Below are 27,116 nucleotides of genomic sequence, written 5' to 3'. Positions count from 1 at the left end.
CATTCTCACACTGGCATTTTGACCTGGCAAAACTTAAAAAATTGAGCAATTGAGTGATGCAACTGGTCGTGTAAGATGGCACAAAAAACCTGTTGTATGTACACATTTGAGAGAGACATGATTTAATTCTAACACAATTTCATACTAAGAATGAGCATCAATAAAAATCTAGTGAAGACTCTACTGGGTGGCCTAAAAGTTCATGTTAGCATAGTTACTGTTACTGATCTCATTACAAGTTCTGTTTCATCCAGACAGAATACAAGACAGAAATATGTTAAAAAGCATATACAGCTGTCCCCATCCCCCTAACCCTACTAAAATCTTTAGAGTATTTCCTGATCTCTTGGTAAATTAATTGTGCTCTGCATATCTGGCTGTAGCAAGAGAGAAAAGACTCTGTCCAGTAAACATGTGAGTATAAAACAATATATGACTAAGCAATTCTTTTTTAGACTACTTTCCTCATTTTTTAATACCTTGGTCTGCTTTGGGAATATAAGGCTGGAAATGAGGGTATGTCTTTTCTAGAAGAAAACATTTCTTAAGAAATTATTTCACTGTACCTTGGGAGGCTGGGGAAAGTTGTTATCTGTGTTTATGCACACACGATTTTACTTGAGCAAATTGCCTGTTGAATCATGCTTATAAGGCTTCACTTATTCTGTGTTTGTCCACTAGAGACTGAACTAAGATCACTGTTTCACTGTGAATGGAACATGAAGAAATATGAGTCTCTGGAGTGTGAATGTCTGAGTTAGGGTTAGTCCTCTCACACTTGGGAGGGAAGTGATTAAACAGGTAGGAAGCCCAGTGAAAAGGGTTTATATTTGAGCCTTGTTTTCTTCTGCAGTGATTGTAAAACTGGCTGTGGGCAGAACCATCCCCCTCCTCCTTTCCTTCCCAGCCCCCAAGCCTCTGCTCCCAGGGGTTTACATAAAACTGGGATTGTGCACATATCCCCATGTGTCAGTTTTCCCTGGAATGAAAGGACCCGTTTCTCTGTGTGATGGAGTAGGGCTCACTCTGAACAAATGAGGTTGATGCAGCTCCATTAAGCATCCCTGAATACTGAATTTGCTTTGTTGCTGTTGCCATTACAAAGAATCTCAGCCATAACTCATTTCCTTTCAAAACAAGCATAATGCTTAAGTGTAATGAATATATTATGTAGATATCCCGCATATCATTTTTATACTCTGCATTTATTTTTTCCCCTGGATTTTTAATATCAGATATAACTGCTGCTATACTAAAGAGCATTTCACAATGCACCTGCTGTGAACAAAGTAAAGAATAATTAATGGTTATAGGTCTATGACTGGAAATGAAAAGTTATAGTAAGAAATAGAGTTTAAGAATTTGAGATATATTCTGAAAATATACTTATTACTTCAGGTAATAGGTATAACTTTCGTTAAAATTTTACATAGGCAACGTTTGGCAGGGTGAATTATTTCCTCAACACAAATGCTAGCCTGCAATATTGAAAGAAAGTTTATTAAGAAAGTTTGTAAGAGTCATGGTTTGCTTAACTCAGTAGTATTTTAATTTTAAAATATTTTTCTTTGATATCTAAACTAGCAGATTTCTAGAAGCAAAACAAGTGTTCTTTTTAAAAAAAAAATGCCATTTTTTTAATGCTTAAAACCGAAAGTGCTTCTTTGATGACCTACAAGCTTGACTGTAGATAAGACTGTGCTTGCTTGGGGAGCCAATTACAGGCAATTAAGTCCCAGCCTCGTCCATTAGCATTTGCATATCTATAGTCAGCATAACTGGGATTGGTTGGCAAACCAGGGACACGGCAAAATGTTCTGCGCAGAAACTACTCGGAAGAAGATGACTTGGTAAACATTTATAGAGACTTTCCTAGAACTGTTTATTTTAATACTGGATAACTTTCCCCATTGTTTAAGCTTGGGTTTCATTTCTGCAATATGTTTATACTAATAGTTCAAAACAAACAGTTCATCACATTTTCTTTCTTGCAGTAACTGACTGGCCCACGTGATACTGTTTGGTATTTAACTGCAGTGCTTAAGTATTGCCAAAGAGGGGTTACACGAAATGTTATCATCACGTCTCGCTTAGGAACTTTCTGTTAGTCAGCTTGCTGAATTTATGGTATCAATGGACTCAGTATACATTCAGGATAGCTATATCGATGTTTCATACACTTATCCCTCAGTCCAGATCGTAGTAATAATTGCTATTATAGTAATAAGTGAGTTTTACATGATCCACTCTTTCTTTTTTCTGTCCATTACTTAAGCAGAAACCATAAAAGTTTAAAATGTGTGCTTAATAACAGTATACTATAAGATGCTAACACATACAAGTTTGAGTTGAAAGTGAACCACAGTCATTCTGGTCAGCCAGTATCCAAACTTGGGTTGTTTTTTTTTTTTCCTTTTCTCTGCAAATACTGATGGCACCACTGCACTTAAACCAAATAAAGATCTTCAACTCACTTCCCTTTCCCTTCAAATTGCCTGTGCTGTCACCAGCTATAACAGAAAAAGTATAAAATGATGTGCTGGATTCAGTCGTTAAAGAAAGAAATTATGAGCATTTTTTCTGGGGTATCTGTAGCCATTTGATAGTCTACTTTAAAGTTTATTCTTACCATGGTTTTGATAAATGATGGCATTCTCTGTGCTTTCTGTTTACTTCCATTATTTTTCACAAGTAACATCACAAGTGCTTACTTGGGTTTTAAACATCCAAGGAATCTAGGGTTTGAGGTGGACCAGTCATTGTATAGAAGAAACTGGCTTTTGGAAAGACTGGTGTCTGTGGCTCCATTGAAAGTCTGCCCCTCTGCTGTCTTAACCAGCAGGGCCTAGCACCACAATGACTTAGCAATAATATGCTTAAGTGTGTGGAGTGGCTGGATTTTGCCTTGAATTTTATATGGTTTGCTGAAGATAGGAAAATTCCTTACAAGTCATTCTTGCTGTGAAGCTGTGTGAAAGTGTGACAGAGCCTTCCCTGAAGAGGACAGATCTAAAGATCATAATGTCCTATGAGGCAAATTTAAATTAATGTAGACATGGAGGTGGCCATAGTGTTTGTAAAATTTTGTCACTTTAAGAAACCCATTTTCCCTAATTGAACTATTACAAGAAATAGTAAAAATTCCATTTTATTTATGGTTATGTCTCACTGGGCATTTTGTAATGTAATATGTGACTTTAAAGTCCATGTAATATTTGGATGTTAAGTGCAACCAGGAGATCCATGATGAACTCCTGTTAATTTTCACAAATAAAAGCAGGTCATTAGATTTGGAATCTGCCATTCTGCTTGTATGAGCATTACTCACAGGGCTGTGTTAAGGAATGGCTTTTCAGTAAGCCTTTCCTTTTTCAAGGTGGACCAGGACGAAAAGGAAACAGTGAGAAAGCTTCATTTAAAACTGGCCATTAGCCTCCTATTTGGCATCCAACTTGAACCTGGGTTTCTTGTCCCAGAGGCTGTTTACTACTCTCAGTGCCCCTTTTTGCTTTGAAGTCAATGAATTCTCATATCCAAAGCAGAGACTCATCCTAGTGACATTTGAAGTGCAGTTCCCACAAACAAGCTGCGAAACAAATGGTAATGGTGGAATTCAAATTAGTGGGATTGCTTGCATAGTATGTACTACTCAGTGGGTAAGTATATATAAAAGCCAAATTTAAGGAGCAAAAATAAGTTCATGGAAACAAATGGATTCTAAGAAAATTCACGTTTGAGTGTAAAACCAAAACTGCTTATTTACCTCCAAAAAAATCTCTTGGCCAATAATATGCCTGCATTTAAAAGCTTTATTAATCAACTTGCTGAAGTCCTTGGGATATTCTGAGGAAGCCACAAGAAAGAGGCAAGACTTCAAACGTGGAAATGCCTGAAAGCTTTACATTATTGGAGGATAACTTATTTGGCTTTTTTTTTTTTTAAGAAGCAGAAAAATCAGAGAAATAGACTGAAGGACAGCCTCACACGTTGCCACATTTGGTAGCAAATTACTTAAAAAAAAATATTTCCCATGCTTAGACAGGAGACTTTATCATAATGTGCAGTAGAACCTGAATGTGTTTATTTTCAGTGATGACAGCTGTAATTAGGAACTTTCTGGTAACAATAAAATATTACATTTATTAGTCATCAGAACTGTCCAACCAACATGCCCAGTGGGAGATCTCATTTGGAGCACTGAGAGCTTTTCTAAATGAAACTGATATAAAGTAAATGGCGTGTCATTTTGAGGGTGCTGAGAACTCATCGTTCCCATTCCCTTCTGTGGTTTGGAAACAATCTCTGCTTCGCAGTGCTGGGTGCCTTGGAAAAAAAAACTAAAAAAAACCCCACACAGCCCACGTGGGAAAAGTATAGAGCTGGGTATTTTAGGCGTGCATCATCCCACCCAAACTTCTGGCCAAAACCCAGAGATACCCAAGATAGGTTTTTCTTTGCTGTGGGGAATCTCTCAGTGCTGTGGCAAGAGACAGTAGCAAGCCCAGAGGAAGACCTAGCCATCTGAACTGTCCTGTTGAAGTCCCTGCTTCTCTTCATTGTCTCCAGGGAAATACTGAGCAGCTCACTTCATGATTTAAATGCCTTAGTTAAGTGGGATGGATTTAAGCTTTACTTCTGTCTATGGCTGTAGCATAGACTCCCCTTGTGACTGCAAGGAAATCGTAAACTTTAAGCATTCCTGTTACCCTTTTCTAACAGAGATATAGTACTACTACTCAATTTCACGAGGCTGTTGGGAGGCTTAATATGGGGGGTTTTGTGTTGCTTTTGGAGCGTTTCTGGTGGAAGGTATTTTGTGCTATTAACAGTTTATGTATGATAATACTGTCAATGTTTACAGAAAACTATGTGAGATTAAAAAATCTTTTGGAAGGAAATTAGTTTTAAAATGAGTAATTAAAATAATATTAAAAAAAGCAGATAAATACAATAAATGTGAGTCTATAGTATTAAGTATATTTTACAGGTTACAGTTGAGTAAATGGATTATATATGTCCTGCTAACAGTGAGAATGGTCCTCACTCTTGCAGTCTTCTTAAAACCCATTGAGCAGCTGTTGCTCCAACCTGTATTCATCTAAAATGAATAGGATGTAGCTTAGTCTTGTACAGATTCTAAGGAAGACCAGTGAGGAATGGCTAGTTTTTTAGAGCTATTCTTACCAGAAATTTTGAATGAACTTATCATTATCAAAACTGGGCTCACTTGTGTGACTTGTTGCAAGCATATCCTGAAAGGTGAAGATACTTAACAACCTGCTTGTATTCATCCCAATTTACCATTCAGCATAGTTCAGTCCTCTTCTCTGTATTTGCAAGAAGATGAAAACAAGGAAGAGCTAGTAAGTGAGGACCTTCCAGAACCAGTATCACAGTTTTAGCTGTGCTGTGAACCTCATCTTCAGCACCAGCAGCTCAGGTGTCTTGAATAAACAGCCCTGGTGTAGAAGTCTTCCAAGTAGCATAAGGATTTCCTCTCTTGTTAAAGGGTTGATGTTTGATCAGGAAAAGGAAATTGAAATAGTTTCATATTTCATAGGAAGGGTTCTTTTTCTTATGAAATAAGCTGTACTTTGACACAAGGTTATACTTGTGTAAACACGTGTATATTTTAGACGGTGTTATGAAACATCAAGGTATTCACTTGGAATGGTAACTTAGAAATGCCATAAATTGTTGCACATTTGCACTACATTCTCATAATTGTTCCTGCACAAAGATCAAGCTTTGCTTTTCATTACCTCAGTTAGGAATCAGGTTGATCTGAAACAGTGTAAATCATGCCTAAACTGGGATAAGAAAGCTACCCAGGGACTTGCACCAGTTCAATTACCCCTGTTTAAAACTGATGCAAGTCAAACTAGTGCAACTCCCCTGTCTAAACAATACCTAACAGTGGGGCTATGCTCAACATTGAACAAACATATGGGTACTGACATTCAAAGCAAGACGTGTAGCTGGAAGGATGCTCAAGTTGTACTATTGATAGGATGAGGGGGAATGGTTTGAAGTTGCGCCAGGGCAGGTTTAGGCTAGACAATAGGAAAAACTTCTTCACTGAAAGGGTTGTCAGGTTCTGGAATGGGCTGCCCAGGGAGGTGGTCGAGTCCCCATCCCTGGAGGTATTTAAAAGAAGGATAGATGAGGTGCTTAGGGACATGGTTTAGTGGTGGGATGTCAGGGTTAGGTTAAAGGTTGGACTCGATGATCTTAAAGGTCTTTTCCAACCAAAGCGATTCTATGATTCTACATTTCAGAATTAAGACAAATTCCAACCAACCAACCAAAAAAAAAGGATTAAGATAATTTTATAATCCCTCAGAGGAAATCATATAGAAAATGAATATTCTAGGTCATGGAGACACACGAACAAAAGAAATTTCTTATTCTCCCTTGGCTAGCTTCTAGGAGCAGAAATTTAAAAAAAAGAAAAAAAAATCCAGTCAGAAAAGGGTAAGAGTTAGAGGTGGAATAGGTGTGTCTTTAACAAAGGTACTTTAAAGATCTGTTATATGGTAGTACATGCTCAGTCATATGATCTGTGTTACTATTTCTGTCTTAAAAGAGAGAAATAGGCTGAAAGTGCAGATATGATCTTGCAGTTGGAAAACCTGGGTTGAAGATCAACGAGTAAAAAGTGCCTGATCAAAAACGCTGTAGGAAGTCTGCAGAATTCCTTCCCCTTGGACACCTCGCTCCAGTGCGTGAGTGTGTGCACACACATACACACATATATGCATTTAGATTTTGGAGTTTTTGGTGTTAAGGTACACGGAAATCAATTTCTAAGTGTTGTGCCTTAAATCCATTCTCATGTTTTATACCTGCTTACCTGCTGTGAGTCTGTTGTTCTCCTGGAACTGACCTGTTCATTAAAAAAAACCTGGTAGAGTTGGTACAAGATGAAACCTTGTGTGTTGTACATGCATTAATTCTGTGTGAACGAGTCTCCATACTGTGTTGCTGATAAATTTTAAGTGTGCCTTTGCTTTTGTCCTTTCCAGAATGTATACGAAGCAAGAATCCCAGACATGTTTCTGTCCTTACATGTGCATATGTTGCAAGACAAACCTGATTGTGCTTTGTGCATGCATGGCATCAGCTTCTTTAATGGGCTTTAGCATAACTATATAGTTATAATTTTTCATCTGGTCTTCTGGGAATTTTTATTTGTTGGAGTAAATTATTTGCCATTCGTCATGTTTTGTCTAGTTGTCTTCTTGCAAATAATAATGTACCAGGCGTTCCCTCTGCAACAGGAATGTATGGGAACAGCCAAAATCCACTTGTTCCAGTTAGCAGAATTCCCTTCTGACTCTGTTCTGCCTGAGGATTTGGGTCCTGACATTCTTTCTCCTCCCTCTGTACCAAGCAGGCAAATAGGCTTGAGAGATTACCCTAGAGATAGGATAAACTCTGAGCATCCCTGCCAGGAAATTAAGGCAAGACTAGAGAACTGTGGGAGAAAACTGGGAGTATGAGCAGAAGACCTTAGAAGGTAATTTGTCTCTTTTTGACAGCATGGCTTCTTTCACACTAGAGCATAGATGATCAGATTGGTGCTAATCAATTTTGAATCTAAAAACTATTTTTGCTGCAGGCTGATACGCCATTTATAAATTGATCCTGCCTTCTTTCACAACTAAACTTCCTTTGAAGGCCTCCTGTGTGCAAGAGGATTTCCTTGAAAGATATTATCTATGCTATGAAACTTCTGTCTTAAGGATAAATAACATTGTTTAGCAGGCCAGGTTTTTAGTTTCCTCATCCGTGATCCACACCAGCCTAAGCCTGCATAGGGAACTTGCAAGATTTCAAAGAAAAAAGCACTGATGTCATTTGAGTGCTCCTGTCCGCTATTTTAAATGCTCCAACAAACTTTCAGTAATTATCAAAGGCTCCCCAACTTTCAAGGTGAGGTTCTTACTTCCTGATGGATTATAGATGTGTAAGTGTACTACTTTGAGATGTATTTTACTATTTGACCTTTAATATAATCCAAATCTGCACAACACATTTTAAAAAAACACAACAATCAAAGAAGAATCCATAGTACAATTTCTAGAGATGCTTTTACCTTCAGGGTTGTGATAGACTTGCCTGCCATATTATTTATGGAAGTTTTAAAGTTGTCAGCCCATGCTTATAAAAGTTTATTTCTTTCTGAATCTTTTGTCTGCAGGTACAGTCTCGCCCAGTGGAGATTTAGGAAAAAATAATGTAGCTGCATTTAAATGATGATTTTTACTTTTTTTTTTTCTAAGCATTGTATCGAATGAATTTAAATGTGCTGATTTTCACTGTTGCATGTTCAGCTTTGAATAACTAGCAATGATTATCTTCTGGGAGGTTTAGTTCTCATGCAGAAGTCTTTTGCAGGAAAGAGAACTGTATTAAATAAATCTCTTTTTTAAAACTCTCCCATCAGCTCAGTATGTGGGTAACAGTGAGGGTGAATAATAGGGTCACTTACATGCCTTTCTTTTCTCTCTTCTGAGTCATGTGTTTGTGTCTCAGGAAGGCACGGACCTTCAGATAATTATCTCACTATCACTATCAGAGCACTAGTTCTCCTAAAAACCTAATATTTTCTGTGAAAAAATGTGTAGAAATGACTTGATATTTCTGAAATCTCACAGAAACACTTTATATAAACCTGGTTCTCTGAAGTCTCCTCCAACACCAAAGGATTCAATGAAGATTGCTACAGCCTTTGAAAATTGGGCATTTATATGTAGATAAAAGTAGCTGAAATGAGGATTTAGGATCACTGCCATTATCATTTAAGTATTAAGTATATTTATTTGTGTCATAGTTAAATATTTACCCTCTACAGTCTTAATTCATCAGGAAATTCCTGTGGCCTTCTAGGCCACATCAGCAAGTCAACACAGTAATGGGCAGACCCCAAACCATGATGCCTTTGGTGCTGTGCCTGGAATTTTGAGGATCTGCTTAGAGGGAAAATTGCTCAAAGAGATGACCTAATCTCTTCCTGAATGAACTATTCCCCTTTGTTCCTTGGCTAAAACTTCATACTTCACTCTGTGTGTTACTTACTATAGTAGAGATAAATGGTCAAGGGCCACCTATCTTTCCTGTGTCACTTCTGTCCTGTTAATGGGAAAGGCCATCAATGCTCCGCTAGAAAGATTTTCTGTGTTACTATTTTTGCACAGAGGAGCTATGGACTGCAAAATTCTTTATCACTTTAGCCTGTTAACTACAGAGGCGATGATTAAGGTTGTTTCTCATCACATTTTTCTTGAATGATCCAGTTTGACCTATGAGCTTTTCCAAGAATTTTGGCTGATGCAATAAATATCCTTTTGTATATTCCTCTGACATTGTTTACCTCCATGACATCACACAGCTCAAACACTGTGGCCTCTGCTTTCATGTCAGTTGTTAAAGAATTATTTGTACCTGTTACAACACCAGAGTTTCCCAAATTTTCCAACTTTAGATTTTGCAAGATCTAAGGACTTGACCCCAAAAGCACCAAGGGCCCTGGTTTGAGTTGATGGTACTCAGAACTTCCCAGGAAACATCTGGCCTATTACAAGCTTTATCCCTATAAAATAAATTGTTTTCATTTCACCATTGGGAAGCAAACATGTAGCTACTTTTCAGTAGACTTCAACAGAAGGTAGAAATGAGTGGGAATTGCTCTGTTACTCTAATAAAGCACACATCTATTTTACACTTTTTGATAAGTGTTTGAGAATGGGAAGTCCAGGGACTTCCTGGAGAAGCCTTCCTATAGAGAACAATGTCACAACAATTCAAAGCAGCAAAAAAGGTGAATTACAGTTCCTTGCAGAGTTCACCTAGGGGATCACATTACCTTAGATACCTTTTTTTGCCAGTGCATGATAACCATGACAGCACAGGCTGTACTGGCCATCAATAAGTTTTAAAAACATAAAAATATTTAATTATTGTTATGTATACAGTGAGTGAGTAAATGATGTATTTAAGTGATTATACAACATATTTATATATTGATTTTTAAAGTGTAATGTGTGTACCAACATTTAAAAGAGTTATAAAATTAAACACAGACAGAAATAAAAGAATTTGTATGGAATTCAGTTTCTTAAAGCTAGGATTACTGATTGTATTTCTTTAATGTTAAACCAGTAAGCCAAAAAAAGCAGCAGTTGTTACCTTCTACCTCAATGTCTCCCAGCGCTCCCCCCCTCCCCCAAAAAAAAAAAAAGCATTATGAACCCTAGAAATGGACACAAAAAAAGTTCCTTGATCCAGGGTTTAACACTCCTACACGTCTTGGAAACATCTAGTAATTTGGCCACTGGCCCCCTGGGGTATTTCCTAGAAGCAGAATTGAGCAAGACTGAATTTTTTTTTTGTAGTACTGTTATGGACATGGAGATATGACATGAATTCTTGATTTGTAAAATATGAACCAAGTATGACATCCTTTTCCTTTTTGTACATTTTCAAAGACTAATCCAACATTTTCATTCATTATTTTGCTGCTGAAATCATGCAGAGCTCTTGAAATTACAAATAAAGCTCTTTGGTCTTTTGTCACTAGAATTAGCCTTGTTTTTTATTTCTCTTGGCTATAACTCACCATGGTGGAATACTGGAAATGTGTTTTAGGGTAAATTTCCCATTTTCATTTTTCTTGAGTTTCAAGATGACCCCTCAGTGACAGTTATGTCAGCGTGGTTTTGAATGCTGTCATGTTTCCACTTCCATAGTAAAATCCTTCTGAAAGGCTGTAAGAAAGCTGCAGCAAGATTATTTTTAGGATACTATTCACAATGCAACACAATCTTTATATTGTGAGACAGCTTCTCATCCTAAGCCAGAATTGCTTGGTGTTTTTTCTGAGTGGATATTAATTTGGGGTTTGCTTCTATCAGACTTAGTCTGCTATTGCTATCACATGTTTTCCAGGTGTTGCTAGAATGAGTCCTTACCAAAAAGTATGACTAGAAAAAACAGTAATTTCCTATGGGAACATGAGCCCATAGGAGGTTTTCAACACATTCCACAAACTCAAACCATTATCATTAAATAGCATTGAGAGGATTAGAAACTGAAAAAAAAAGTGTCTCGTCTCTCACCCAGAGTGTGATGCTAACGAATTCCTGTGGAGCTTGGCCTGATGCTGCTCACAGTGATTCAGTGGTAAAAACGTGAGCTCAGTTCCTGTCCAGGAAAGGGCATTTCCTGACCTCGGGCCCACCCAGCTGAAGCTTACTCCTCGCCCTCTCCTTCCCCGGTGCTTTCAGGAGTGGCAGAAGTTCCACGTCTACTTTTTGGCACTGGCTCTCTCCATTCACCTCCTTCAAAACGTCTCTGCCTTAATGTAAGGGGATTTCTTGATGGTAAGAGACAGACCTCAGCTCTGTCCAGACAAAACCTATTTGGCAGAACAGGAAATTCCCAGATGGTCAGGAGGAATTTTAAAGGGCTGGAGGGGTACGTTGCAAAACGCTAGCCTGGCACCCACAGAGGCTGAAGTCTGTTATTTATAGAAAAGCAGAGGCAGAAAACAGATGGTGTGCTTCCTCACAATGTGCTCTACAATCGCTGCATTGTGTCAGCATAAATTTGTGGGGTACCACATCAAGAACTGAGATGATAGTACAGTCTTTATCCCCAGCTAGTTCTGTCCCCTGCATGCCTAGAAAGATACCAGTTAATACCACGTGCAGTGGTGGTTTTATAATACAAAAAAGACTGCGTTTAGAAAGAGCTGGAACAACAGTCTAAGTCAGAAATCATGTCAATGGCATCAGTGGAGCAATGCCAATGTCAATCTGCTGCAGCTGAAAGAAGACTCGAGCCCAGTCTGTGAGAAGCAAACTCAGATTTTTTTGTTCATTTGAGGATAGGATTCTGTGCACAGCTTTTATTATGTGCACAGCTTTCTCCCCACGCTCCCCAGGCCTGAAAGTGGGATGTAGGTCTCATGATAACAGTGTTATAAGGACATTTTCAGTACTTCCTTTTTTCTTCGCGTCAAAAAGAACAAATGGCAACTTTGCCTTTCGGGTTTTTTCAGTATTCCTCTTTCCAGTCCCTAAAACCAAGGAAGAACTGAGAGGCCTGTTGAAACAGCAACACTCAAACTCATCAGTTTATATCTTAATTTAATCCAAATTAATATCTTAATTTAAACCTAGTCTTAGATTCTATATGCCCTGTATTTTAGGGGACATTTATGGTTTTCACATTTCTTTTGCTGAAGCCAGTCAGGACATGTTTTTGTTTCTTTTTCTGAAATGTTTTAAAATAGAAAAATCCTTTTTGTTAACACTTTCTTCAGATTATTTGGACATTTCCATGAGGTACTTGTATGACAGAATTGCTACATGGCGGATATAACCTAGTTAGAGACTTTCCAACCTGAGGGCTTGAGACCTTAGGTAAAAGTAGCTGTGTGACAGAAGGCAACATCTGCAACCCAAAACACCACGCTTTTCAGCCAAAAGGTTAAAATTCTTGGTTAAACAATGCCATCTGCCTCTTTATCTATCTATCTAACTGATTTTTCTTTTATTTTAAAAAAAATGAGTTTTCATAAACTGAAGGAAATGTCACTGGAAAACATTTTTCTGCTCATAAAATCAGCAGATTGCTACTAAGTGACTGCCTAGGGCTGACTTGAGTGAAAGTAGAATCAAGTTCCAGTATTATCTTGGGATATGAAGGAGAAGCCTAAGTGCAATGTCCCTGTACAGGCACAGTGGAGATGTTAGAAAAGGAATGTACTGTATTGTTGTCCTCCTGTTTCTCTGGGAACAGTTGCTTCTGCAGTTCCTTTTTTTTTCCTGAAAAAGATAGAGAGAATATGCATGTGGAATGTTGTTGATACAGAAAAGATCATACAAACTGTCTCCACTGAACTATAGACATCTGAGTTCAAAGATTTGTAACTTTTCTTCCGCTGCCCTGGTTTTTGGTTTAATTAAGAAAAACATTTTTTAGCTGGCTAATTTAGTTAATGTTAAAAGGAAAAAAAAATCATCAAACTGCTTAAGAAAAAGCTCTTACAGCAATTATGTTGTAAGGCAAAAACGTAGATCCATGCTGAACACATGATAATATTTCACTATGCAGTGATATGCTAAAAATGCATATCTGGGTGTTGTGGAGATGATCTGAAAACCAGGGACTCTTTTTTTCCAAACTTGGTGGAGCCTGCATGACTTGGCTGGTAGGGCTATATGTCACCCCTCTGGCATCTTCTGATGATGATGGCTTTTAATACTGTATGCCGGTAACCAAGCCCATGTACATTTTACTTCTGTGTTTCTACACTGCAACATGCCGACAAAAAAATCTTACTGTGAAGGTGACCAGATAAAATTTGAAAAATTATAAGAGTGACTTGAATGCCCCTCACCATAAACGATCTGTTTGCTTTAATTTTTAACCTCTTCATATTTTTCAGCTTGTGCTACCTTTGCTAACAAATGGGGACATTCAGGTGTCTGTGATTCTTTTGTATAGTGCTTTTTGCAAAATGGTTTTTTACTGAGATATACTTCCCAAATAAATTTTGACTGTTATTGCATTCCTTCAGAATTTCTTTTGTATATGGAAGAAAATTCTTAAATCTGAAGTTAGTCTATAGTATTACTACCTGGAAGCCAGTAATGAAGGCTTTCGATATTTATTTTAATTTCAGAGCACAGATAAAAAGATCAGAATTAAAGCACTTGTCCTTCACAACTTGTCACAACTGACTAACGTACATTAAGCACAGCTTGTTGCGGAGCAAGAATGCACCTGCTGTTAATACAGGTGAAATGCAATTGCAGTAAACATTCACAGGATTTTTAGCCTGCAACAAAGTTTACAGAATTACTGGTAAACTTGAGAAGAAAATATTGTAATGATTATGTTTCAAATCATGAATAACAGTTTATTTCCATTTTTGGATAGAAATAAAGCATCTAGGATGAAATCCCAGCTATAGTGATGTCAAGGGCAGATCTTCAAGTAATTTCCATGCAGTCAAGACTACATATCAAACTCTGCTGGTTTAATTTCTGGCATTAGGAAGGAAGGAGTGTTCATACCATAAGTTCAGTGCATATATCTGTTATATCTCTCTTTAATACCAACAGAGGCTCCATGCTTGCTCTGTAGTCTTGTATTCATTTTTTAAATAATGTCAACAATTGCTCATACTTCTATAACCTTTTGTACTCAAGATCTCAACACATTATGCAGACATCAATGAATAAAACTACATAGCAGTCAGAAGGCTGGGTGATGGCATTAATTTTGTTCTCATTATCCAGTGGAAAACCTAAGGTACACCAGGGGCAGCTGATGTACATTTACACACTTGGGAAATCTAAGAACAGCCAATGATAAAACCAAGACTTGAGGCAGCTTCAGTGTTTATACGATAGTGATCAAAATCCTTCACGCTAATACAGATAGGTAAATATCCAGCTGTCTCGCAGGTTACTCATCTCACTGCTGTACAGAAATTTTGTTTTATGTGCTGGTAAATGATGGGCTAATTTAATAGCTGCTGTAAATTGACACTACTCAACCCTAGAGTAGTGGAACGGTGTTGATTTAAATCAGCTAGGTATCTCGATGCCCATGCTTGCATCAAACCCTCATTCTCAGTGCATCAAACCCCACACCTCAATGGATTTGCCTGCTTTATTGGAAAACTAAGCTGGCCAGAGCTCCCGCACACATGCACGCTATTTCATTTTCTCACTCAATTTCCAAAGTGGCCATTTTTTTTTGTTTCTTTTTTCTTAAGAGACCAGCCCTGGTCTCACAACCTGATGTGCAAAGGAGCAGTGATACTATGCAGCAGTGTACCCTTGGCACCACCCATGGAACAGCCAAACCATTTGCACCTACTTCTGGTTGTTAAACCAAGGGAGCCATTTCCTCTCTTTAGCAAGTAAAGACTCAAACAGAAAAGATCTTGTTATATTACAGCCCATTGCTTCCCATTGCTGTAGAGAAGGTATGGAAACATCTAACAGCACTAAATTTTATAATTAAAAGGAAAATCTGAAATTTGGTGAAAATGCCTTACAATGTCTTGTATAATTTATTAGCAGCAAAATCACTCTCCACTGGGGTTCAGTGTGATGACAGGTAAAATACAGAGCATGTGTTGCCTTGTGCAAATCATACTAGAAACTTATTCAAATGATTGATGAAATGTATAGACTTTGTATTTTTTCACATAAAGAATGTATATTGAATTTCTTTGTTTAATAACCAGTAGGAAAATCACACATTTTAACAGTAGTTTTGAAGCAATTTTTTATTTGTTTTCCATTTAATATTCATTGTTTGAAGTCTAGAGGTTCCTGTAAACTCAGAACATAGAAGCATGTTAGGAGAAAAATGTAAAGTCTGACTTTCACAGGGGCTGTGACAGCTACCCCTGACTGCAAAAGGATAGGTGAGTGTTTAGTGTTGTTGAAAATCTGTACATAGACTACATTTTCAATGATGACTGGTAATCACAGTGCACATGCTGCAGTGCTTGTCTCTTAGGAGCTACTGAGTCAACAGCTGTTGAAAATTAGACCAGATCAGACAGTATGTAGGGCTGCCTTGTGACTAGTAGGTCAACAAAGACAACAATCTTCCACACTGTTATCCAGGTTCTAGGTTGCAAATGAAGGAGTTTCTCTGTAGTTTGCAGGTTTTTTATTTGGGTCCTTCCCCCCCCCCCTCAATCCGTTAAAGGTCTAAAACAAGCATTCAACAGGACCTTTGAATTCTTTACCAGCCTGGACATTGTGAATGGATCTGCATTATATGAATCTAAGACAAAGTCAGTTCACACACATATGTACGCTCAGCTATTTGCTTGGCAGGCTGGCCTGCAGACCTGCAGCAGAGTCAAAGGACAGGTCTGGGCACTGAGCTGCTGCAAAGCTGGGTGGGAAGTTGCTTCTTTCCAGTACATATCCCATCAATAGACCTATTTCTGCTTTTCTCTTACAACTGAAAGCAAAAATGGGACCCATGAATAGGACTTATTTTAAGTGCAAACCCCACCAAATGGGTCCGCTTTGCATCAAGCTTGTGGCAACATAGCTCTAACAGAGATAGCGGAATAATAGCAGAGATGAGTTTGTTGTAAAATGGTTACAAGATATGAACGTTTTCCAAGGGATTTGTCTCTACACAGAGTTTTGGAAGAAATTCCTCAACACTCTTCGTGTGTTGTTTGATACATATTTTTGACTTGGTTCCCAGGAAAAATGTCATTCACTGCAGAACAAATAACTATGACAATATGGATATTTAATTGATTTTTTATGAGTGAATCTGATGTTGCCATATATTTGCCTAAATACACATTGTGTGAATTTTCAGACACATAAAGGAAAGCAGTGTGGTTTTATATACTGCTATTATGTGTATATTTCCACATTTAACACATTTACTATACCGTATACAATTTTGGCTGACTCTTCATATGTTTCCACATGTTTTCTACCACAGGTCTTAGAAAAGCTGTGTTCATATAAATATTTAGAGTAGTATACTTTTGTTTGATTTACAATTTTTTTTCAAATGTCTTCTAGTTTGTAAGAGCTATCTTGTTAGGTCAAGCCACTGTTATCTCTGGTATATAACATGTAAGGAAATGAACTATTAAAATAAGTAAGTGCAAGCAATTTTGGTAAAAATGTAAGGAACATTAACAGTAAAGACACTACTCCACTGCTGAATAGAAACCACATCAAATTTTCTTTAGGAAGAAGGAAAGATAAGAAAATTCCAAGGAACAATGTTACTGTGTCTGAAAAGCTGTAGAAGACTTTTCCACTAAAGGTAAATGATCAGGTCTTTTGCTTTTTGCAACAGAAAAGGAAGCTTTTATGTGAACTTGCAGTATTATCTATATTTTAATATCCTATTTTATGTTATCAAGGCTAGGGAACATTAATGCTAATTTGATTTTGATAATTTCTCTCAGTGACATAAGATATTCTCTCTTTCTTGTTATACTTACTGGAATATCCACTGGCCTTGCTTCTGTTTCCGCTTATGTTGGCTGTAGATCAGTATAGCATCTCTGGGTTCAACAAAATGTAACTACAAGCAGAACAGGCATTGTTTTCTTTTGCATATGTACAGATCATGTTGAACATATGGTTCCAAGCATATTCTTGATTTAAATTGTCACTAACTTCAATGCATGCTTGCTTTTCATTTTTGTTCTACTTTTATGTTTTGCATTTGTTGCCCAAGACATTCATAGCCAGCTGCAATGCTCATTCTTTGGGCAACACCCAGAAGGACTTAAATGAAGGCAGCTAGAAAACTCCATTGTATGAAGGCATCCAAAGATAATTGGCTTTCTTGGTCCAAGAGACTACCATGAGAAGTGAGACTGGGGGTGGTGAATAAAATCTGAATTAACAGTCGCTACTAGCATAGGAGTTTTTGAGATCAGATCAGCTTTCATCTGAAGGTAGTTTAACTTCTGGTGAGACCAACTTTTCTTTCAGATACTTATCATATCAGGGAGAGACTGAAAAAGGGATATTTTCTTCTTATTTCAACACATGATCCAAAGACAGTTTGACAGACTTCAGTATCCCTTTGGCACAAGAGAACCTTTCAGATATTTAAATATAAAATCTTTTGCCTTCCAATTATAAGCCATAAATACGTAAACTGCGTTAGTTGAGCATACTGTCTTGAAGAGCAAGATACAAAAAGGATTGTGTCCTGTCTAGGAATTCACAAGCACTGTAGCAGAAAGATATTGAATGAGACTCAAAACATCTGTGGTTTTGAATTACAGGCTATATATTTTGGAAGAATCCTTTTAGCACATTTTGTTTATTATTTACTGTCATGTAATCCCCTTAAATTGATTTCAGAAATAACGTTAACTAACTGCATCAGAAATGTGAAAAGGAATCTGCCTTCAGCACAGACTGATTTGGTTGAAAGTTGGCATAATTTTAAAATAATTAGAAATCATGTGGCAGAGTGTCCTGTATAACTATCCTGTTAGAGAATATATATTTTTTACCTGGTGATAGTGAAAATTGAGACATATAATAATTTTGATGTAAGCACTGGCAATTTTATATGTATCCATCATACTAATACTGACCTATGTTGCTTTGAGGACAAGGTATAGGTCTTAGTAACACAATTTTAGTTTAGCACAGTTGTCTCTTGTCATTAAATGCTATTCTCAATCTGTCAGTTTGGGAGAAATTAATAGGGTGATTTAAATCTTGAATTTCCTATTCTTCACATCTATCAAGAGGTTATATAGCATGAAGAGATGAACACATACTGAACTTCAACACCTTTGCTGAACATCATGAACAACTGGAAGATGAATAGGAATCAAGATTTTAAAGATAGGAAAGACAGGTAATTTTATAGAGAACAAACATATTTATTTTTTTCCCTCCTAAGTAAAATAATCTGATCCCTTCTAACTTTTTGCCAGTTTAGTTCTCTGTGCTTCAGGTCAACACAGTAACACTTTTCTGCACTTATTTATATGATCTGAGTGTAGACATCCAGAATTATACAAATTAGTTCTGTCTCTACATTTTTCTTTCTTTAGAAAACTTCAACTAATAAAGACAATATATTACTTTTCTAGAAGACACATGACATCATCGATCTCTAGGTCTCTCTCCTATGATACTCTAATTTCAGCATCATCCACTGCTTCCTGTCAGATGTTTTAATGTAATGTTTTGTATGTCTGTATCATGTTCTAATGTTTAGGCACCAATAAAATTCATTAAAACTACTTTTTGTGTATGTCAAACTCATTAACAACACTATTAAATGAGGTTGGTCTCAACATTAACCAATTAAGACCTCTATTAAGACTTTATACTTTCTTTTAAGTTCAACCCAATGCATCATGTCTTTGGTCATTTCCTTGACAAGTCTTTAAAGTTGTACCGGTATCAATATTTTTATCATGATTATCTGCTGAAATATTACAGGGTTAAGGTATTCAGTGTGAATTACTTTTATTGCATTTCCCATGTGGAGAAATGACAGCTATGAAGGATAAATTAAACCCCACGATCTCTTCACTGATCACTGCTATTAACCTTCTTATCCATCTATCTCTGGATTTTAATAATTTAACAACCAATGGTGCTACTGATGTAAAACTAACAGTTATTTTGGCCATTTTTCTTCTTTCTTATATAGTTCCCCCAGGAACTAAAAGCAGGACAGCAGCTATACGGAGTCAGATCAAAGCTACATCTAGTTCAGCATGTGGTCTCCAAAAGCAAGTGCGTAAGGAATAGAACAAAATTAATTTTTTTTTTTACCAGAAGTCTCTGAAGTCCCAACAATGGGGATATCAGAAATATCTCATGGATGCTTTAAGCCAGAATTTGGTTTCAAGATACTTAGAAATTAACTGGATTTTGCTTCTTGTCTAGTACTTTTCTAGTCTCCATTTGAGCCCAAATATGATGGGGTTTTTCTCCCAAATTGATAAATGTATAGAAATGTATATTTCTTAAATTACATTTAATGTAAAAATTTCTTCAGAATTTAGATGGGAAATATTTGTGACCACTTGCCTTTGTTAAAGAGATAATTTTCATTTGGTGGCAGAAACTTCCAGTTCTAGATGTTAAATAACCATCTGCCTTCCCAGTCTCCATATAAATATTTTTATGGAAAACTGAAGCAAAATATTTATTCAGTTGTAGGGCTGTACAGAGATTACCTTTACTTTTCAACCATTTCCTCACCACCTAGTTGCTGTGTTTCTTTCTTCCTTGTTATTTTTTTATTTATTATAGCTCTACATTAGATGATCTATTCAGGTGCCTCTGTTCTTTATAGCATAGTTTTATTTCTTCATTAATATCTTTTTTCCTTTAGTCATTCGTTATAGGTAACTTTCCAGTTCTCACTCTATTATTCAGGTAGTTTCAAGAATTTTCCAACATTTTAAAAACAGGTTTCAGTTTGATCAGGAATTATTATTCATAATGATCTCTGAAAGGAAATGCAATCCTGGCTCAGAAACAGCCAGTCTGATGAGCTGGCTTTGTGCCGCAGGTCTTGGATTCCCTGAGATCCCAGGGTGCAGAGGAACTTGAGTGCCTAGGAGTCAAAGCTGACCCAGAAACCTTGGCGCTTGGATGCTATGGCTCCCATGAGTTTCAAAACTTCTGGCTTCATGTCTGTCCAGGCTGAAAGTGAGCCAAAAGCTTGCTAACCTTGGAGGACCTGGGAGTCTGGACCTTTGCAGCTGGCAATCCCAGGATTTTCTGGGTCACAGGTCCTTGTGAATCCATTCAGTGGCTCTTTGCAGAACAGGGAGCCTGGAAATGTCTTTGTGTTGGGCCACATGGGATACTGGAAGTGAAGGTGACAAATCCTGCCTGGAAAGTAGGTTTCCATTGCAGCTTTGTATTTCGACTCCTTTCATGAAACTTACAATAATTTGGAATTGCTTTAAGGGGAAACAGTTTTGGAGCAGCGTTAAACATGTTAGCATGAAGGCCCTCTGCAATTTTCTGGATGTTTTGCTCTTGGAAACACTGATGTGTGGAAGAAGAGCATTTGAGGTATCTTGCAATGGCTCTGGAAGTTTGATTTCAACTCTTGCTGTGGATTTGCCCTAGAAGCAAGATGTGTCCTTGATTTTTGATGACCTCAAAGTTGTTTTCACATAAGGGTATATGAAGATGTGTGTATAGTATGTGTTTATGTTGGAATTCCACAATTATCATAATTTTACTTCCCCTAAAATCAGCTGGAATTTGGCAACTGATTTCAGTTAAAACAAATTAGATGTTCATTCAGAAATAAACAGACTCTTCTGGCATGTGGAGCTTGTGTCTTCTCATAATGGGTATGAGGCTTGTTGCTTTTTAAAACTGGAATGTAGTTTGTGTAATTTATGGACATAAATTAAAATGAAAAAGAATTCCAGATCACAAGTGACAAGGTTGTTAGAGTTCCAGTAATCTGGATACTTACTGGTTTGGGTTAATTTTTTTTCTTCCTAAAAGAAAAAAAATACATCTTTAGTCTCTGGCTACAGATGCAGAATGCTACCCTTCCTTAGCACTTTGGATTACCAGAACATTACATGGGTGAAAGTCACTTTTAGTGACAAGGTCAGAGTTCAAGTGTAATTTGGATTAGCCTCCAAACAGTCAGATGGTTACTGGATCTTAATATTTGAATGGTTATTGGGTAAGAAGCTTCTTCACTATGCAAAATCTGGGCTAAGAATCCTATGAGAGAAGCATTTTGTCCTCAAGATTTCTAATACCTTTTGCCTGAGTAGCCACGAAGCTTGTAAAACAGTCTTTCTCTCAGACTTCCTTGCTGTTTTATCAGGCTCTGAATTTTCTGAGCTTTTCAGTGCATGGTCTAATATGAGGGGGAGAAAAGGCTAGATATTGTCCTGATTTATCCAGTCTGTTTGGACTCTTGGATCTTCCAGTCTGCCAGGCAGTGGCTGTTTGTATAAAACTGCACATCCTGACTTCCTATCTCTGTCTTAGCACACGGGGGTCTCCCAGAAAGTATGAACACATGCACCAATTATTCAGGAAAAACTCACTCACTCATCATCCCACTCTGAATCCTGAATTGAGAGAAAAGCCACAGCCTTGGTCTCTGAAGCCATCTTCTGTGAAGTAGGGAGCGCTCCTGGAGGGCAGCTCTGTGTGACCAGAGGAGTCTGCACTTTAAAAGCATGTGCTGCAGTGGGACAGGGCTCTGCTAGAGCCTTTTTTTTTTCAGGCATATTATTAAAATTGAGTGAGCAGGAAAGCAGTTTAAAATGTTGTGAGGTACGGAAACTAATTCAGAGACCCTACCTGACCCTTAAAAAGAAGATAGAGAGGGAAAAAAAAGGTGTGATGTGGCTGAGTTTCTATCGTAAACTTTTTTAGCTGCCAAAGCAAGCAATGCAGTCCATGTTTGAATTACCGAGAAGAGAGACCTCCAGAATTGCATGCCACAGTATGCAGTTACTAAGATGAATATGAAAAGGAAACATCAAAATAATACTTTTTGCAAAAGAGACGATATTATAAATAGCTAAATGAAGTGTGTCAGATAAAGCAGAAACTATTGTGTTTGAAACTATCATGTATGAGATTTTGTTCAGCAATATTGAAGGTAAAGTTTAGTGTTAAGAATATGCTTAAGACTCATTATGGTCATCTCTTAAACAGAAGTGCCAATGGACATTAGTTAGCTTTAAAATCAGTCAGGTGATTATAGGACATCTTAAACTGCAGACTAACATATAGGGCGTATTTAGTGAAAGAAACAGCTAAACCTACAGTGACTGTAGTGGAGCCAGGATTACATACAGGAGTAAATGGAAGGATCAGTGATAGTATTAAGGTCCTCCTCCTTTTAAACAGGTTCTTATTGCTCTGAGTGGGTTTCTCTTTAATAGAGAACTAAGTTCTTCTAGTTAACAAAAAATATTCCTAAACAGAGATAACATTTCTCACAATTTACTAAAACTACTACTAACTTTGTAATATTTCTAATGATTTAAACAGACCTATTCAAGAACCTTACTCAGTCTGACCTCTATGCTGGTAAGGTGTGAGATAGAAGATGGAGGACCAAATGCTCTCCCGCTGAGAAGGCACTTGAGGTCTTGTACTTCACGTTAGAGTGTTGTATTCATTGGGCCAATTTATAAAGATCAGAAAGGTGTCAACACAGCTTTGGCATATAATATATTTGGGCAAAGAATATATTTGGGCTCCTGATGCCAAGTATGCAAAGGCACAACTTTTTAACTCATGATTCAAAATATCTAAACACCACAAAGGAGTGAAACCTATTTCTGTAGTGTACTATTTACCTATAAATAATAAGTACCATATCTCAAGTGCTAGAACACAGGCTCAGACGCTGAGTTCAAGTATTATTCTCAAGGCTATGTCCTTATACCCTTCGGATGCAGATGCCTTAATGTCTTATTAGATATGAATCTAAATTAACAATGTGCTTCATGTTTATATTGCTAACTGGGTAGTTAGAGAAGAAAAAAGCAAATACTGAGTGGAAAACACAAAAGGAAATGATAGGCAGCATCAAGTAAAAACTTGAGACAACTAATAATGATACCACTTTTGTAAAAATTTTTGTAAAACTCTTTGTTCTTCCTTATAAAAATATTATTTTATTAAGTTCAGGTCTTACTTCTGCCTTCTTTATAAAATGTTGCAAAACACATAATCAGCAAAATATATACAAGCAAAATAGCAATCACAAATATTCCTGACAGTTTACTTTATGCTGAATATCTACACTAATAGATGTCAAACTATTTGATTATCATTAATTGGATTTTAGAAAAGTTTACAGTTTCAGAGGACCTGGCTAGGAATTCTTTGCATTATTGACAAAGTTTGTGTTCTGCTTTCCGTCAGTTGAAATAAACAGCTAGAAATATGTTTCTCTGCAGACGTTTTCTGTATTGTGTTAAGGAACATTAAAGGGAGAACATAAATCTGTGGAAATTCCTTTATAAATTTTGTTCAGTGAGTCACTGAAATCTGACAGTTAAATCTCATTTTTGTTCTGACCATATTAGAAAAAAAAATAATTCTCTATAAAGTTTTATTTTTATATCATGCTGATATGAATGGGAATTGAGACTATTGAGTATAGATGACACATAAACAACTAAGTCTGATAAGGACATGAGTAACCATGAAGAGATAGTATTGCAGAGGAAAATAAACTCAGGGGTTTGGGGGAAGATGATTGTGGGGTGGTATATAAATAAACAGCAATAATAAACTTATCTGTTTTTCAGAATGACATAAATAAAATGTATTTCCTTTTCACTCATATTACACTGGCAAATATTATGTCACAAAGAACTAGACCCTAGCTGAATCTTTCTTAAAAGCCAGAAAGTGGCTGATTTTTAAACATAAACCAGAATGTCCTTATACAAAAACTCTGTCTTTTAAAATTTATTTTCTATCACTCTTTCAAGATTTGAACACAGGAAATGCATTTAAAATTATATAATGGAATAATATAACACTGTAGGTCACACAGATTGGCTCTCATCAATTTATAGGGCACTAGTCATGACATGTCAGTCAAGGACTCACAGTTTTTTATGTTATAAACCTCCCTCAAAGTTGCTCTTTCCTTTTCTGTCATTCATAAGCTAATCACAGGTATCGCAGATGTTTATGCAGATTCACGATCATTTTTGAAAAATGTAAGGTTTTTTTAGATTATATTTTAAAAATATTATAATTGATTTGCACCAAAAAGTGTGTTGTCCATGTGCCCCTGGTACATTTCCCTATGGAGAAAAGTCATTCTCAGGGTTGCCTCCTCCAGCCAACCCCCCAAAGCACCAGGCCACTCGTTCCTGGGCTGTGTCTAGGCAGTGGGATAAGTGTGCTCCACAGTCCCAACCTCCTGCTGACATTCCCACTGGGTGAGCATGCTGGACATGAGGACCCACAGGTGCATTCAGAGGGAGGGCAGCAGAGGAAAGGACATTACCACCTGGCAGAGGGGATCTGTGCTCAAGGGCTCCACAGGAGAGACTTACCGGAAAAGTGGTAGGCACAAACCACAGATGGTGGGTTAGGCCAAGAAATCGAATGGGTCAAATAAGTGACTTGATTTGGCAGGCTAAATGAATCAAAAGTCCAGAAAGCATTATAGTGGCTCTGAAGGGAATGGCTTTGTTTGCTTGTTCCTGCCAAATAGGAAATAAATGTAAATAGTATTATAGTGCAGTTGCACACTATTATGCTATCACTTCTAAACGCAGAAACTAGATTCATTGGCCTGTGATTCTCTTTCCATTTCCTAATGACAAGATTTATGAAAGACAGTGAGTTTTGGAAATGTTTGTTCAACTTTTGCTTGGAGAAAAAAATGGAAGAGCGTAGTTTTGCCCTGAGGACAGAGATTTAAAGGTCAATATCCCTTGCTTTATGACTAACAGTGTCACAGGATCTTGTGTGATTTATTCCCAGTAAAAGTTATGAAGTTAAATTAATTAATCCCTATAAAATTTTAGATCTCTCTAAGTCTGAAAAATATAAAGGAAATAGGAAGTAAAATTCATTTTGTGTTATATTCTTGTATGCATCAACTGAGTTGGGTCAGATCACATTTCCTCTTTGTATGGTTAGAAAAAAATAAGTTGTTGGTTTAGGCCAAAAGGTAGAATTTTGTAGGTATAAAATAACATAAACACCAGAGCTTGTGAGAATAATACTTATATTTCAGTTAAGAAATTATCAAAATTATGTACTGGGCTGATTTTTCTTCTCAGCTAAAGGATGCTACAAGCTTTTTAGTAGGCTAGCCCTTGGATTACACAGACATGATACTAGTTCTTCTTAAAAATTGTTTTGTTAACAATGTCAAACATTGAGTTAACTATTTCACTGCTACCTAAGATTCATATTTATATGAATTTAATGAAACATGGATGTAATAGTTCATACTGTATCTATATATGCTACCTACTTAGAATAGTGGTTCAACACTCTATCAGCTAAAGAGAACTGTTTACATGTTAATATGTAACAGATGTCTGAATCCATTATCTCCGCGTATACTAAATGTTTTATTACATCTTTAATTTTGGCCAGTATGCCAAAATCTATCACCCTTGAAAATGTACTTGTAAGTCACAGCCATTTTCAAACTTGAATAGTATGTCATATGAAATTGTGAATTTCATTTTTAAAAAGTAGATGTATGAATCAGTACTTAAAATCATTGTAGCTGAATTTATACATTGTATTCATTATCTCTAATTATTCCATGACAAGAATTTTCTGCAATAAAAGAGCACAAAACTCTAATTCTCATGTACTGTTGCTGATCCAAACACAAGTAAGCAACACTGTACATATCGTGATCTCAATTAGCGATCCACAGTGAAGGTACATTTTTCTAGGGGAAAAAAATTCCAGTATATACAAGAAATACTGTTTGTGTCTGAGAAAACTACAATCAAATTCTAATTTTTTTTGAACTCTGAACAGAGGTAGAGACAAAATGCATTACTATTCCTCACTTTCACATTTCAAGACACCAAAAATATGATTTCAGCAATCTCTGTCATAAGAAAGACAAAATGTAAGGTTTAATAACCAATACATCTTTGTCAAGATTTGCAGTCACACGTGTTAGAACAGAAAGCAGTAATTTAATGATTTTTCCTATAGAAATTTCAGTAAGTTTTACAAGAATTTAGGAGTGTTTAACAGCAGAGGGCATTATAATTTTCTGGGAGGGTATTAAAAAGACATTTTAATTTACATAAAAATTGTGAAAGTATATATATAGTATATATAAATATACCTAAAAGAAACAGTAAGAGAAAAATAAATACAAGGCAAAATCTCACAGTAAAGTAGTAAGATCTGCATACATATTAAGCAGACTGCCTTTATTGTATTATGTGTTTTGAAATTGAATAAAATTCACTAATATTTCCTGCTTTTAGGGTCCAAATATTTTTTCATATGGAAGCTGGTTTGGATATATGTATGAATGTATGTATGCATTTGTGCATGTGTTTATATATGTATGCCTTCTATGTTTCCGTCTGTGGTCCATACAGAAAAAACAGTTCAAGCACTTGTTATAATCAATATAAATATATTCTCATGAAGTTGAAAGGAAACACATACGCATATATATATATAGTTAATATAAATGTATTTCCTTTCAACTTCATAGTTATGAGATGCACAAGTGACTATAACACTTTGGAATACCTCCCTGTATGATATAAGTATTTAATCTTTTTCTACTATGGATACAGTCCTGCCATTCTCTTTCATGCAAAATTCCTTCTGAAATCTGTTTAGCCTGAGCAAGTGTTTTAGGTTTAAGCTTTTTATTGAGAAATAGCTGTCAATAATCCCCTTTTCAAAGAAAGACTGTGCTCTGACACAGCTTCAACGTTGTTTTCTGCTAATTTATTGTTTTTAAAGTTACACTTAAAAAACACATTTATGAGCACATAATTTAGAAATAGACATCTGGAAGCTCAGAACAGATGCAGTTTGAGAGTAAGGTGGCTGGAGAAATGCTTCCCATCT

At 36.6% G+C, this 27,116-nt stretch overlaps 1 protein-coding gene across 1 annotated transcript in view; it reads left to right on the top strand.

The window, feature by feature from the left end:
- Nucleotides 1-27,116, top strand: part of ANGPT1 (angiopoietin 1) — a 174,220-nt gene that overhangs the window by 1,567 nt on the left and 145,537 nt on the right. The window lies entirely within an intron of this gene.

This window comes from Egretta garzetta, unplaced genomic scaffold (genome assembly GCF_000687185.1).
Source record: "Egretta garzetta isolate BGI_Z169 unplaced genomic scaffold, ASM68718v1 scaffold154, whole genome shotgun sequence".
Lineage (NCBI taxonomy): Eukaryota > Metazoa > Chordata > Aves > Pelecaniformes > Ardeidae > Egretta > Egretta garzetta.
The sequence above is the reverse complement of the archived record's forward strand: the minus strand, read 5'-3'. Positions and strand labels throughout refer to the sequence as shown.